The sequence below is a fragment of the Parasteatoda tepidariorum genome, chromosome 11, assembly GCF_982258835.1.
Source record: "Parasteatoda tepidariorum strain Cologne lab strain chromosome 11, Ptep-v5.0, whole genome shotgun sequence".
Lineage (NCBI taxonomy): Eukaryota > Metazoa > Arthropoda > Arachnida > Araneae > Theridiidae > Parasteatoda > Parasteatoda tepidariorum.
Window position 1 is genome coordinate 53,744,930 of NC_141765.1, and position 17,309 is coordinate 53,762,238.

Below are 17,309 nucleotides of genomic sequence, written 5' to 3' on the forward strand. Positions count from 1 at the left end.
TCGTATCGACTAGCCATCGCTGGAATTCGAATCCATTTCACCTCATTGAAGGCAAACGCTCTATCCTTTGAGCCACCATATTTTGAGGGTCAGAAAGTCTAATCTGAAAATAAGGTGTGTGTTTTTTTCCAGAGAAAATTGGTTTTTGTGCCTGGTTTCGCAACTCAAAACATTGTTTAGTAGAAAGAATAGAATTAACGCTGGCAAGTGGAACAGATTTAAACTAACACCATGGTAAGTGCCGTTTCCACTGGAAAGGCCGGAACTTATATACAGGAAACGGAAATGATGTAAGGGAATGTGCTAGAAACTTTAGAGCATTCCATAAATTATAACTAAAATCATAAATAACTTATGTACATATTTAAGTGTCTCTGAAGTCTTGGTAGAAATCGGGAGAACTTGGAGGAGTGACTTTAGCCCCTCGGCCGTATCAACATGTCTCGTATCAGTATCTTTGGCACTAAGTAGTTAACATATTTAAGGTGATGCGCTCTAACCATTAAGTTTGAATCCTAGTAAGTGAAAATCTGATCATTAGGATCAAAAGTTATTTAGGGTGTTTTTCCTCTGTGCAGTGTGCATAAAGGATTTAGAATGATAATACCCTCTGTTGAAGAAAGCGTTATTGCAGAGTAAAGGCTCTGATATATAGAAGCCTCTAATAAGCAAAAATTTAGTTTTAACTTATAGTATCCGACTATTTTTTTAATATCAATGTAACGTTTTAAAAAACTTTTATATTTGTTTTATTGTGTGTAAAAATTTGTAACTAACAAAAACAATTAGCATTATTATTATTTACTATTTATGTGGCTATTTTTAAACTTAGATGGGCACAGTAGGCTTTGGCCCTCTATGGGCTGTCGCGCCACTGAAAAAAAGATAATGGCCATTTCTAGGTAAAAATAAGGATTTTTTTTGCATATATACTAAACACAGTAAAAAAAATTTCTCTCTGAGACAAAAAAATCCTTTGAGGGTTTTATTTATAAGGCTATCAACAACTATAATTTGAATTATTATCTTAATAGCAAGTGCATATACTACTGAATTAGGCATCAATGAAGTTAAAAAAGCAAATTTAAATTCCGCACTTGTCTTTGCGAAAAAACATGCATAAAAAATGAAATATTTTTTTTTCTCTTAGTTTGTAGTTCAAAACATGTGTGCTATAATCGAACACTCGAAAAAAATTGTAGACAATTATTTTAAAAACAGCGTGAGATATCGTGTTTAAGGTAGTGTAAAATGTGAAAAAACAACCACCTGATTTTGAGATAAAATAAATATTGTCTATCCCAGGGCTAAAGAATGAATTGATAGACTAGGACTCCGAGCTTCTGATTTCAATCAGTGACGTCACGGCGGCGCAGCATCAACTTCTCGCTTTAAAAATAAATTGTTTCGCATGTAACTAGCATTCTTTTTTTAAACGCATTCGTAGTGTTCCATAATTTTCATCCACGATTTTATTCTCATCTGATTGAAAAATTTAACATCAGTCAAATATCACCGGCAAGAATTATTATAAAACATAAAATGAGAAAACGTAATTTTCCATGTTTTACTTCAGAAAATATAAAGGTGACATATAATGAATAATAAAATGGACTAGAAGAATTTAACCTGCCGTGAATTAGAAAGCATTATGTTTCATGTTTTCAGTTTAGACATTTAAGAACTTTTATTAGAATTTCGTCAATGAAATCGCTACCGTCTCGTAACTTTAAACAAAAAAGGGAAAAAATTTGCGAGGTCGAAGGAAACAAAATACTGAACTTCAAAAATAAAAGTTATCAATGATTGAAAATTCTTCCAATTTCATAATGAATATAAACTGCTGTTTGTAGAAAATGCAACACCATGAAGGAATCATCAGAATCAAATGAAATTCGCAGCAAATGTCAATTATAGGATATTATGCAAATTAATAAAGTTTCAGAGCCATCGCGCGTGCGTGGCGCGCGCAGCGCCCTCTGAATTGATGCTGAAAGCGTATAAATAAAGTGCTGTAGCGGGACGTTGAAAATAGTCTATGATTATTTGTTAGTGGCAAACGTTTAGTGAGACCTGAGTATGCCTCCACGACGGAAGAATAAGAAATTCAAGCAACTTACGGAGTTTGAACGAGGGAGGATAATCGGCCTTCGAGAAGGAGGATTTTCCTATCGCGCAATAGCAGCTCGTATGCAGCGGAACAGTTCCACAGTGATGCGAGTTTGGAAGCAGTGGACCGACGAGCACCGAACAACTCGAAAAACAGGCACTGGACGACAGAAGGTGACGTCAGAGCGCGATGATCGACACCTGCTCCGCATGGCGGTGAATGATCGCACAGCTTCCTCCAGGCAGCTGGCAGCACATTGGTCTACTGCTACAGGTGTACAATTGTCGGCTTCGTCAATTCGTCGTCGTCTGCTGCGCCGTGGATTGCGTGCAAGGGTGCCATTATACAGGATTCCCCTCACGGCGGATCATCGACGGCTGCGTCGGCAGTGGGCTCTTGAGCACAGAGACTGGCGAGCTGATTGGCACCAAGTTGTCTTTTCAGATGAATCACGCTTCAATTTGTGAACCCATGATGGCCGTGTTCGTGTTAGACGTTATGCCGGTCAACGCTGCCTTCCTGAGTGTATTATTGAACGACATAGTGGTCGAACACCCGGAGTTATGGTCTGGGGTGCGATTTCGTATCATGGACGATCCAATTTGATACGAATTGAGGGTAATCTCAATAGCAACAGATACGTCCGTGAAGTGCTACAGCCCGAAGTCGTTCCTTTCCTTCAAGGCATCCCTGGAGCTATCTTTCAGCAGGATAATGCACGCCCACATGTTGCGCGGACTGTTAGAGACTTCTGTTCAGCACAACGCATGCAACTTCTTCCTTGGCCTGCTTATTCGCCGGATATGTCGCCTATTGAGCACGTGTGGGATATGGTTGGTCGGCGTCTCACTCGTGATCCGCGTCCTGCAGTTTCCAAAGACGAACTTTGGTTGCGCATACAAGCGATATGGAATTCTCTTCCTCAAGCAGATATTCAACATCTGTTTGACTCCATGCCACGTCGTATAGCAGCACTTATTGCAGCGCGTGGTGGCTGCACCAAATACTGATTTCGGACGCTTAATTTGTTTCTTTTGTTTTGAAAATTTCATCATTTATTTGTATCAGTACAAGTCGTTTCTGCATTAAATTTCATTTGATTCTGATGATTCTTTCATGGTGTTGCATTTTCTACAAACAGCAGTTTATTACCAAATGTCATTATTCAAAATATTTGTTTTAATTATAACGAATTAATTTTAAATATTTTTGTCTAATATTTCCATCATTATATACTCAAAGATTACTTTTTTTAGTAATTAGCATTTAAGTTTTTTTTTTTAGTGATATTGTATAAATGTCTGAAAATATGTTAAAATTAGATATCCTTATTAATAAACTACTGTTAAACGAACAACTATGAAAGTACCTTTATACGCTTTCTTTTATTTAACAGTAAAAGTTAAAACCTAAAATTCTAAAACGATAAGGAAACGATGACAACAACCATGGCGAAATTTTTCTACTTTAAAATGTTATTTTTTAATACTATAAGAAAATATATGAATACTATATTTTTGTACATAAATAATTTGTTGGCAGTGTAAAGTTTGACAGCTATTATCTGAAAAGTGTCGAACATTTAACTCATTTCTTACAGAAGCTCATTTCTTTCAAAGTTTTATTATCCTTCAATTATTATTTTCAAGATCTGTGTGCGCCGTGACGTCATGAGGTGGTAAATCGTAGTTTCTGCTTTGAGTAAGGAATGAAACAGCCCTTTGTCTTCTCTTTAGTTCTGAGTCTATCCACTGTTATCACCTTGCTCAAAAGCTGCTATAACTTTGTAAATAATTGGAGAACTAACAAAAGTGAAGTATTTTTAGAAAGCTCAGGGTATAGGGATTCTAAATTTATAATAAACTCAATTTCAAAAAGTTTGCTCAAAATCATACTTTTGCACTAGTTAGGACACCTTAAAAAAGAAAGATGTTCCTCACAAATGCGTCCACTTTGTTTACACAAAATGGACGCCTTTTTTTAAAATTTATTTTAATAATTAGAGATCGAAGGATGAAACCAGCAAGTAAGCTGTCCGAGTTTTCTAATGAAAAGTAGATTTATGATGTTGTGGTTGGATTTTTTGTGTTGTGGTTGGATTTTTTGTGAAGTAAAATAATGTTTATTTTAAGTAAAATTATTCGAAAGGTTTTAAAAATTACTTAAACGTTGAGCTTCTGCAACAATTCTTTCGGCGACAAACTCTGATTGCTCGTACCTAATCCAAATACAAGCCGCTTTTGAATCGCAAAAATATCTATAGTTCCTGAGTCACAGTTTGCTAACCGCAGATAGCTTTTTTTTTCCTTATTATTATTACAGTCGTTGAACAGCCGACCTTATTTTAAACATACAACTATTAATGTTCAACTCCGTATCCTTGTAATTTTGAATCCGACCCAAAAGACAAGAGAACTCCCGGATCAAGTATTGGAAGAAATTTGCTTTCCTAGAGAACTTTTTGATGGAACTAACCAGCATTCGAGTTGCCTGGAGAGAAAAACCACAAAAACCTCCCTCGATAAGCCTGATGGCAAGGGGACTTTAACCCATGATCCGTCTACCACTGAGAAGCTTACATGTCTTAAACGGCCCTATGATAAAAAATAGAATGTTGATATTCTTTGCTTATGCCTTTCTAACTAGTTTATCCTCTCCTTTAAAAAGCTATTCCTATATTATTTACTACCTACTCGAAATGTAGGTCAGTAATAAGTAATGATTTACATTCTTGTTTGTAATAAATGAAAATCAAAAGGTAAAGTATGATTTCTGTCCATTTTTCACAAAAAGGGCGTTTGCTTTAATGAGTTTTGAGGAAGCAATAACGTGAGAAATCGGTTCTCCCCGAAAGTTATTACTCAGTGAAGACGTAAAAAAAAAACGGTTCCTGTCTGTTTTGAAATTCGTTTATTCTCAGAATTGCTTTCCATTGACCTTTTTTTTCCCTTGTCCTTCAAATAATAAGGATAATTTCAGCGGAACTGTTCAAACGTGTAATAAAAATAATAATTATAAAAAAAAAGATCATATGAATGAAGTTACAGCCATCATAAGCAACATTTAACTTAAAAACAGAATTAAATTAACTATTCAGATTCAAAGCACCAATGTTCTATCTATGCGCAAAATAAAGATTTTTTTTTTTTTTAACCCTACATAACTTTCGATGTTCGAGTATCTGTTCAAAATAAAAAAAAAACTTTGAAACTAAAACTTTTATTTGTATTTTTAAATCTCAAACTTTTCAACTAATTTTGTTCAATCTAAGTTTTTTTTCGTTATTTGAAGTTAAGTTGCTTAATGAAGAATTGAAAACTTTTATGCCTTGCAAAATCAGTTATTTTTTTCATTATTACTAAATTAAATAGAAATTAGTTATTACAAATTATATTTTTCTGAAAATTAACTTTGGGTAAGAGAGTTTTATAAATTTGCGCAAAAATATCCTTTAATTCGAATAATTAGTTTCAGAAATATCTAGAGATAGGAATACACAATAGGGGCCCACATTTTATTGGACTGGTGTCTTAATTAAATTGTAGACATTGGGTTGTAGCGCCATCTGTAGATGAACTTTGTAACTAATTTCGGAAATTTTGCAGTGAATAAACATACAGTTTCCGGCATTTCGTACAAATTTATCTTCCTCTTTTCTTTAACTGATTTCTCAAACTGCAGTTTGTTTTGTTGTTATTACGACAACTGGTACATAGCTCGTAGGACTATGATTAATTAAACTTTGATATGACATCCTAGTCAAACGATAATTTAATAATCATTAAGTAAAGCATATGCGTAATAGGGATCTTGAAGCTTCAGGATTATGTGACCAACCGCATGATAAGAACTATATGGTCATCATTGCGCACTAGCCGTTTTTACCTCCATACAAGTTGGTACCCATCGATCTGAAGGCGAGTGAGCTTCAAGTCGCCACCTGCTATCGAAGTTTAATAGAGTTTAAAATATTTTTAAAAATTTACTATATTTTAGTTATATATTAAGTGAAATTTTTTTTTATTGATTAGTTTATTATTGGTAAAAAAGCGATTGTTTAAACAAAGGCAAAGCTGAAAATTCAACATTATTTCGCTTTAATATTGAATTTCATTAAATTGTTGGAATTTCATTTAGTTCGAGTATAAACTTAGAGACTAAAGACTGTAACTATGAAAAAAAAAAAAAAAAAAAAAAAACATGATCACGGAATACAATTAAAAGCTGATTATTATTTCTCTACATACATTTTATTGAAAGTTTCTCGAATTAATTCATTGGAAGTATTTAAATTTTTTTTTATCCGTATCTTTAATTCTCCACTTTTTCTTAAACTTTTTCAATACCCTTTTTTAAAACGCGTTTTGGTTTATTTATTTGCGTTTATTTTATAAGGTGTACAAAAAATGGCCGACAAATTGAAAAATGAACTAAATAAAAATTAAAAGAGAAAGTAATGATGCGTTCTACTTAACAAGAAAATTTGTTCTCTCCAAATTTCCAAAATAGTTACTAAGTTCCTAAGACATTCCTAACAGAGAAAAACGAATGAACAATTTTTTAAAAATTACCACCCCTTTCCAGCAACAAGAGGACAACAGAAGCTAGAACAAATATTTCAGCTGGAATGGTTTACTGCAGAAAGCACTGTTTTACAATCCCTTCTATCATCAGCACCATCTATTGAGGAGTTTTTAAACTGATCTTAAACTATGATTAAAAAAATTATAGTTTCTTGAGCAAATCACAGCTAACTGTACAAACAGTTAAGGTGGTTCAGGGGATTGAGCGTTCATTTCCCAATCACGTGACTTAGGTAACCAATCAGGGGAAAGAGGTTCGAATCCCAATGCAGCTGGTTCACACGAATTTTGCTTCTGACTTTGCTGCGAATTTTGCTACCAACCACAGTGCTAACGCAAAATATCCTCATCGGTAGACAGATCGTGGGTTAGACTCTTCTTGCCGTTGGGCTAACCGTGGGAGGTTTTCGTGGTTTTACTATCCATATCACATAAATGGGGCTATTTCCATCAAAAAATCTTCCACGAAGGCTCATTAATCCCAAAGCTTGATCAAGGAGGCCCCTTGTCCTCTGGGTTGGGTTCAAATTGACAAGACTGTTGAGTTTAACATTGATAGTTATAAACTCAGAATTGGGTCGGTTGTTCAACACCGATTATAAAATATAAAATCAGTTAAGGAAAAAGAAAATACCAGCTTTGAATCATTTCGTTCTAGTGATTGGGTTTTCAGACATTAAAAACTAATAATAATAGTACAAAGGGTTGACCTTAAATATATCAATTATTTAGAACTATTATTAAAATACAGACACAGAAGTATACTTTCTTTATATAAGCTAATAAACAAATAATTTTTCCGACGAATTTGGATCCATAAATATTTAAGTCAGGAGAGCGGTGGAGCAGGTTTTGGAATCTTTAATTTTAATGTTTTGTACATTTAAATATCCTCAACTCATGAGTAGAAATGTTAGAATCTTCCTCACTGTATTGCATACTTGTCGTTTTGACACTTTGTGATACCCTGTGTGTGAGACGAGACCGGCAAAGTAACCCAAATTTTTCTAGGGATCATGAGGTAACATTGTCCAATTAAAAATTATATGAAAACTAAGGTATAAAAATTCAAAAAATGTATCAGTAAAATTATTTATGTGTAAGAAATAGAAATAATATGAAAAGCTTATCAGTTATAGCTTTGAGGATCTAAGTTAAGGTACTCAAATAGTTTGCTTAAGAGCAACTTTAAAAATTATTTTCACAGGAATTAACTGAGCCATAATGGCTCTGAGCTCAACGACTGAAAGTACTGATCTGGAAATATGAAGAACGTGGGTTCGATCATCAACGGCGGCTTGAAGCCCATTCAGTTTAAGATCAATTGGTGCCAACTTGTCTTGTGCTCAGTTCTGCTCCTGCCACAATCGTGTCATTGATCAAATTGGACCTCTAATAGCCTCTTAGGCTTACAACGGGGTGTTGCAAAATTGTTTTTACTCTAATATAATATCACTAAAATGAAAATAATTTATTTTCTATCTTGCAAACATTACAACCAACAGCCCTGATTTTTAGTGGGGGGGGGGGGTGCCACCCAAACTTTTTCCTGGAAAAATGGGGTAACCCGAGTGTGATTTTCCAATTTAGCGGCTTTTAGCGACCCTCTCTCCTGTTCGATATTTTATTAAATAAAGAAAAACATGAATTTTTTTTTTTACTTTTCTTTAGTAATAAGTAGTGGGCAAGTAATAAGTGGGCTTCAGTAAAAAGTAGTGGCCAAGATGATAAAGTAGTTTCTTTAGTAAATTTTTTTTACACAATTAGAAGCTTGCATTATGATTACGACCAACTACAGCCAAGAGGAAAATCTCCACAAAAGAGAGCGAGTCGATAAAGCTTGTTGGATTGTAAATTATCTACGCGGGTGGCCAAAGAAACCTCAGGTGATAGTATAAATAAAGTCTATGGCAATAACTAACTGTAAGGCAGCTGACCCCTTAGTATTCTTAAAAAAAGATGGTTGTTAAATGCGCATTAATGCAATCTTACGAAAAGCTTCGTCAGAAACCATAAAGAAATGTTTATTTCGCAATTTTTCACTTCCTACCCCCCCCCACACACACAAGAAATTTTGTTCAATATATATATTCTAGGTAAAACCGAGTTAAAAAAAAGTCGCATAAAAAGGATTTATAAAAATGTGATTATCTCACTTATCGGAATTTTAAAAAAAATTTTTAATTCACATGTCTCTCCGTGTCTGAGTTAAGGGTATTCGCTCAACCAAGGAGGTATAATTAAGCAGACCAGCGTTCTCAGAAAACTTTTTTAAAAAACAAATTTGAGGAACATTCGACAACACCTTTTTATCTTCAGTTATTTAAAAAAATATATATATTTCTGTTAAAGAATCTCTATGGAGGGTTCCTGTACTCAGAATATTAAATTGGAAAGGTAAAGCAATGAATTTTTAAATAACCGTTAAGAAATTTTATTACCAGTTGTTTAGTATACTACCAGGATGCTGGTCAGTTTAGGTATAATAGTTTATTCAAAGATTACCAGGAATTCTGAAAATTGCCCGTAATATAAGGTGAGTTTTCACTTTACTAGTTTATAATACAGAAGCGGCTGTCTACCTTTTCAACTTTTTACTTGTGCTCTTTAACACAATGTTCTATAAATTCTTCTTAGTTATATTCCCGTAACAACGAGATTCAGCAGCTCAGTAGTTTTCACTTTACTAGTTTATAATACAGAAGCGGCTGTCTACCTTTTCAACTTTTCACTTGTGCTCTTTAACGCAATGTTCTATAAATTCTTCTTAGTTATATTCCCGTAACAACGAGATTCAACAGCTCAGTAGTTTTCACTTTATTAGTTTATAATACAGAAGCGGCTGTCTACATTTTCAACTTTTTACTTGTGCTCTTTAACGCAATGTTCTACAAATTCTTCTTAGTTATATTCCCGTAACAACGAGATTCAGCAGCTCAGTAGTTTTCACTTTACTAGTTTATAACACAGAAGCGGCTGTCTACCTTTTCAACTTTTCACTTGTGCCCTTTAACGCAATGTTCTATAAATTCTTCTTAGTTATATTCCCGTAACAACGAGATTCAGCAGCTCAGTAGTTTTCACTTTACTAGTTTATAATACAGAAGCGGCTGTCTACCTTTTCAACTTTTCACTTGTGCTCTTTAACGCAATGTTCTATAAATTCTTCTTAGTCATATTCCCGTAACAACGAGATTCAGCAGCTCAGTAGTTTTCACTTTACTAGTTTATAATACAGAAGCGGCTGTCTACCTTTTCAACTTTTCACTTGTGCTCTTTAACGCAATGTTCTATAAATTCTTCTTAGTCATATTCCCGTAATAACGAGATTCAACAGCTCAGTAGTTGTTTACTTTCTGGATATTCTTCATACTTATATGGATATTTTATAATGTCCTATATTTAAAAATCACACTACAATAAACTGATTTTTAATTAATGTCAGTCCATTTACTGATAGACACGATAGTAAATAGAACTATCATTTGATCAAATCAATCCTATTGGACCCAAATTAATTGGTAGCAAACGATTGTGACGCAACAACGTTTATATTTCTTAACATTGTTTTATCGCCATATTGTTGTGAAATTAGAGAACACAAATCTTTTACCTCCTTCAATGTCTCAAAGAAAGAGATCCATGAAGCCCTCAAGAACTTTTACTTCCGCAATGAAGGTCAGCAAACCGACCTCGTTGTCTGCGGGTCGGAATCTTAGATTTCAACTTAATCCACCTAGCGTACAAAACCTAATCATAACCTGTTCTGTTTTATTTAATGATATGGTTTACATGCCGTTTAAAAAAAGAAAAGAAAAAAGATAAAGAGATACTTTTTCCTTTAGTTTTCTTTGGGCATGGATTATAGATAAGATTCATATGAGTGAAAATAAGAGCATAATATCATATCAAATAAAAACTGTTTGTAAAAGTAAATCTGCTTGAAACACTATATAAAAGAAAAAAAAAAGCATTACCAGGCAGCAGTAGCTTACGCAGAATCTTGTTAAATCTGGTAAAGTGAATAAGTTGAAATTTCTTCGTTTATTTAACTACTTTAATGCTCTTATTCTTCGAAAATTTCTGTCCTCGTATGAACTAATACTTTTCAAAGAATAAGATGCTCTTTTTATGACTGTTATTAGTTTGGAAGTTATTCTCGGCTGTTAGAAACTCACGACTGTTAGAAGTTTTGACCATTTTCAACTTATACTAATCCGGAAAAGAAAAAAAAAAACGCAAAATTACATTAATTAGAAGAGCCAAAGTTCAGTAAATGGTTTGTGATCGAATTTTTTTAAAATTTGAATAGTTATTCTTATTCATTTGAATAGTTTGAATCGCATATTTGAATAGTTAGTACTCATAAAAGTATGCAAAAATGTAGAATTATTCATTAATTTTAATAAGTTTCAAACTGGGTGAAAAAAAATCGCCTAAGTGGTGATTTTTTTTTTTTTTTTTAATTTTAGCTGTTGCTTAAAACTATAGTTTTGTTACGAGTTTAAGGCACTTAAACTATAGCTTCTTTATTTCTCTCTGCAAAAGTTATTCTAATAATGACATTAATAAATGCAAATAAGAAAAAAAAAACTAAGCAGACATTTTTGAAAATCAAATTTAAGATCTAGTTCCTACATTTCCTAATAGTTAGAATTTTTTCAAAATCTAATTTAATTTTTTTGCTTAAATTCAAAAGTTTTTGGATACCTAGAATGCCCTCTGAAATAGTGTCCCTGATATTCAAAGTCTTTGTAAGGATCGAAGAAATTATTATCCCGATTATTTTAGTTATTCAAATCGGATGAAAACTAAAGAATGTAGAGCCAACCCCAAATAAGAGATTACCGTTAAATTAAACCCCAGATTACTATACACAGGAAAAAATATATATAATAAACAAAGAAAAAAACCTAATATTTTTTTGTGTAAATCTGATTCTTATGATGTCTATAAATAATGATTCATTAAAAGCAGTGTTTAAATGCTCGAAGTCACAAACTCGATTATTTTACTTATTTTTCCTCATTGTACAAAATCGCGATTTCTAATGTGATAATTTTTTTTCCCTCTGATGCTCCAAATTATATTTTCAGTAAGCAATTTTAATACAATTTTATGCTAAAAAATTAGAAATGTTTTTTAAACAATAACTATTTTCGAATTTTATTAATATTTTTTTTAACTTATGTAGTTTTTAAATTTTAATCTTTTCAGTAGCGAATAGGAATAGGAAATAGCGAATAGGAAGCGGAGCCCTTCTAAGTTTAAAAACTGATTTCTTATTTTCTTCATAATCCATTTATTTCATTAAAGATAAGAGAAAGCAGAAAAAAATATTATCTTTAATTTGCGCTCCGGTAACAATTTTAGAAAAATTCAACTGTAAAATTAATGACCAACACTAACAAGCAACAGGAATTAATTACGTGTATAAGCAATAAGCCGGGGCACTTGTCGTAGGTGCCATATTATAGAGGGAAATACGTTATAAGAGCAGATGTTTTTTTAAATTTTAATGTTTATTTATTAACGTTATATGTTCCTATATACCCATCCTCAATAATTATTTTTATAATTCATGTCAAACATAAGACAATAAAAGTAAAACTATATAATCATAAAGTAATATTTAAGAGAGAAAGACACAAAAACGGTATAGAAATCAATCGAATCACTAGTAAAGAAAGCTGGTTGAAATACACAAAAGCTCATTTGATCATCTTTTAACTGCTCTTTGTATCCTCCAGAAATCAAACAGGTTGCGATTTTTTCAGTTCCGCTTTCTTCAATGCTCATTCGTTAAATTTGGATAGCGTTTAAATTTTTTTTTCACTTTAGTTAGTTAAAAAAAAATCAGACAAACCAGGCTACGAACTTGAAATTTTAGATTTTGTTAAAATTTTTTGGGTGCATTATATGTTATTACACCGAAGAGCCATTACATTATGACCACCCTCCATCTATAACAATGGGTTCGCCCAGGTTTTCATAGTTTCTCGCCCAGGAACAATGTTTTCATGGGGCACATTAGGACCCATAATCCTCATCCCATAATCCTTACAATCCCTGACGTCTGTAAGCTACTTGAACATAGTTGCAGACCAGGTTCACCCATACATGGCAACAGTTTATCCTGCGGGGGATGGTGTTTACCAACAGGATAGTGCACCATGTCATAAGGGTCGAATCGTCAAGGAACGTTCCAGTGACTTTCAAGTCATGTCTTGGCCCCCAAATTCACCTGACCTTAATCCAATAGAGCATTTGTGGTCCTACTTGGAAAACCAAATTCGTGCTGCCACGCTACCCCCTCGCAATGTGAGGGAATTGCAGGAGCAGTTGGTGAGCGCTTGGTACCAGATACCTAAGACTACCTATCAGCACCTTGTGGAATCAATGCCACGGCGGGTGCTAGCAGTTTTGAGGGCTAAAGGTGGTCCTACATGCTACTAGCAGGGTGGTCATAATGTAATGGCTCTTCGGTGTATTTCCTTACGTTAAACTATTAGTCATGTGTTTAAATAATAATGTGCTTAATTTTTAAAAAAAAATTCTTTAAGTTTTTGGGATTAAAACTTTATATACGTTATCCTTGTTTTATGTTCTTTATATATGTTATCCTTGCTTTTATTATTAGTTATGATAGTCACGGATATATTAATTCTCCAAGTCGTAGAAGAAGAATAAAGCAACTCTATCACCAAATATTCAGGACAACTCGAAACCTTTGATTTTGGCAATGAGCGTTTTAAAGCGAACATAAATTTCATTTCATGCATAAATAATTAAAAAAATTAATGAAATATATAAATTATCTAATACAGAAAATAATTAACTACTTAAAATTTCAAAAGTAAACTATTTCCAAAAAGGAATATCCAAAACAAAATATAAAATTAAAAAATGAATGAGTAACAAAAAATTCAATTTTATCGTATTCAATTAAGTTTTGATAATCGATTGTTACTTTTGAGGCAAAATTTTAATAACTAGTTAATGCCTCAAATAATTCAATAGATTTATTTAGTCCTTTATACATGTTATCCCTGCATGTATATCCTTTTTTTTCTTCTTTTTTTTTTGTGGCATTATCCTAGCATTATCCTAGCAGTAGACAAATCTTCCATCTCCAAATTTTCAGAAGAGCCTGATTACCTGGATTTGTGTAGTGGATGTGTTAAAGCAAATGTAAATGTCTCTTTTTAGATTAAAAACTAAATTAAAAATATTTTATAACTATTTAATAATGCAGAAAATGATTAATTACTTAAACTTTCAAAGTAAGTCATTTCTGAAAAAGAATATCGACATCAAATATAAAATTAAAAGAAATCTCATAGATGGATTACAAAAGAATAGCAAATGTAGTTGATTTCTCCAAATTTAATCAAGTTTTGATTAAAACTCTTTTCCGTAAAATAGTTCTTTTACCCTTGAGGCAACAAAATTTAATACCAAGGTAGAGATTTTCAAATAATATAACTACATTTAATTATGTCCATGATTTATGTTCGCCTTGTAAGTATGTATTAAATTTTAATTAGATGTTGTAGTTACGGATATACTATTTCTTTCGGCAGTTGACGAATCATAAAGCAAATTTGTCACCAAATTTTCAGAGCTTGAATTTGGACAGTGAAAGTGTAATAACAAATATAACTTTTATTTCTAACATAAAGAATTATATTAAAAATATAAAAACAACCATTTAATAATGCAGAAAATGATTAATTACTTAAAATTTCGAAGTAAGTTATTTCCGGAAGGAATATCGAAAACATAAAGTTAAAATTAAAAGATATGGATTACAAAAGAATGGCTAATGTAGTCACTTTCTCCACATTTAATCAAGTTTTGATTAAAACTCCTCTCCGTAAAATAGTTTTCTTGCCCTTGAGGGCAGGGCTTTGAGGGTACAAAATTTAATAACAGGTTAGAAACTAAAGTCATTTTAAAAACACTTTTAAAAACAAAAGTGTCTGGATAGAAACATCGGTTCTTTGTTTTAATCTAGGTCGAGCTTATTTCATCACATATAATTGATTTTTAAAAAGAAACATCTTTTTACATCATACCGGAAGGACGATTATTTATGTAGTTTGAAAAAGGGAAAGGAAATTTAAAAAAAAAATAAAGTAAAAGCGAACTACTTTCCTGTTTTCTTATTGCTAATGAAATTGAAACTTATTTTTTAATGAATTGAATGTAAATATACGTATTTGAAAAATTTTCTTTTATTTTTATGTACTTTAAGAACCTATTAGTTTTCCTTATTTTTGTTTTAAAAAAATACTGATTCTAAACATAATTAAAACCACATTTACTTTCCTATCGTTTGGTTATAACTTTCTTTTTGGGGATAGATAATTGGTTTTCTTTTATTTGGAAAATGTTATCGATTCATCAAATTCGTTCTTGGTCGATTAAGAAAAGGTGTTAAATTGAAACAAAAAATAAAAGTAGAACGCGAAATCATTAAAAACCAATTTGTATAAAAAGAGAAAAAACATTCAATTTAACACTTTTGCTGCATGGACTTCACGCTTCATTCAACAACAAACGTTTATTGAAGATTATTGTACATTTAATCAAAAACCTGTCAATTAAAAAAATAATAATAATGATAATATTAATTTCTTTTAATAATTATCTGGTTGTTTAAAAAGTTTGAGCTGATTTGGAATAAAAATTTTAACGCATCAATTTAAATTTTAGGGATTAAATAAGTGTCAGGGGATTTAAGTTTCACAGCGTTTTCACATGCTTTGGCAAACTTAAAAATAATTTTGTACTTACAAAAACTCTCAGATTAGTGATTTTTTTATTTCGAAAAGTAAATATTATATGTGATTTATTATTAAAAAATTTTTTTTAATCCCAGCAAAAAAAATTTTTATCCCAACAAATTTTTTTTTATCCCAACAAAAATTTTTTTTGTTCCAACAAAAAAATTTTATCCCAGCAAAATTTTTTTATCCCAACACTTTTTTTTTTATCTAGTGAATTTTTTTGTGATTGCAGATGCTGGAAATCTGATAGCAATAAGTCTTGGTGAACATAGAGGACGATGCAGAATATCCTAGCTAACTCCAGCAATTTTTGAAGAGTTGACAAAGAACTAATTCTTTTATGATTTCTGTCTTTTAAAATATGTACTCATATCATAGTTCTAATCATTCTAATATATTCAACATGTACATACTTCGCCTACACCGAAAAGCAACACGAACTTTCCGGACAATCAAAAATAATATTTTTAAGAAAGGAAAAAGGTTGTATTAGCGCTAGAACAGATAACGAGGAAGGCAACGTAGTGAGCACAGATAAAAATAGTTAAAGAGATATATATAGCTGTATTGATACTATAAACATAAGTATTATCATCAGTTCAAAGTCCGAATTTCGGAATCGTGGTTTTTTTTTACCATCCGAATAGTCTATAATATACTGGTTTAACTCTGGTTGTTATTCATTTCTGGAATAAATTAACCTTCATTCAATTACGTTTTTCATTTTTTTTAAAAGAATGCGTATTTGAATAATGTAAAACAAACTTACAAGCATGGATATTTTCAATGAATTGTACTATATGATTCCATCCTTCCTTATGAATAATCCTGGCTTCTTCAACTTTTGCAAGTTTCTTTTGTCTATCTAAGGTGACGCATGCACAAAACAGATAATTGGATGATTACAAGTAGCACATCAGTATATTCTCGAAATCACAATACCGATTACAAGTGACACATATTATTTGATCATTTATAATAACGTATTTGATATAATATAAATTATAGGCCTCTTTCAAAATATTGCTAGGGCTTACATTTTTTGAACCCGTGCAATAATTGTTTCCTGCCAATCAGAAGTCAAAAGCCTAGGGGAATTTAAAAAGAACCTTTGAAAATGAGTTTAATGGAGAAAAAAACTGATAAATTTCAAAATAAAATCTGATAAAAATAGTTGATATAAAAGCATAGTAACTTTCACTAATAAATTCACAAAACTCTGAAACCAGTCGCTTTTAAAAATCAAATATACAAAGACGGGATTATTTAGAAAATTAAATTCTAATGAATATTTTTCGTTTCTCTAGCTTTTAAAAGTTTCTTTGTGTGTATCTGAGGGAGCATATGCACCAAATAGATAATTGGATGATTACAAGTGGCGCTTCAGTAAGTTCTGATATTAAGGGAAGCCATCAATGTTCCTTTTTAGTGCTTTTAAGCTTTTTTTTCCCCTCTAAATCCGTGCTTAACCGTAATTTTACCGATCGAAAGCATTGGATAAAAATTAGATTACATAAAAAATAGTCAATATTTTTTCATATATAGTTCTCGAATAAGCTGAGATCGTGTATTAAAAAATGAGAGCATGGTATACAATAGATTGGTCACTTCTAATGGTTATTATTTCCAAATGTTTTGCTTAACTGATGGTTTTCTTTTAATTCTTATGTTACTTTTCAATAGTTTTCAGGAAATATTACTTAAATCCGACAAATCCTGCAACCAACACTTTTCTATCTAACCTTTTATACTATTTATTTTGATTTAATATCATTGATATCATTTGCACTAAAGATAATTCCGAACAAACTTTGAACATTTAAC

General features: G+C 31.8%; 1 long non-coding RNA gene across 1 annotated transcript in view; it reads right to left on the minus strand.

The window, feature by feature from the left end:
• Window positions 1-17,309, minus strand: part of LOC139427120 (uncharacterized) — a 70,104-nt gene that overhangs the window by 32,638 nt on the left and 20,157 nt on the right. The gene's annotated exons all lie outside the window — the stretch shown is intronic.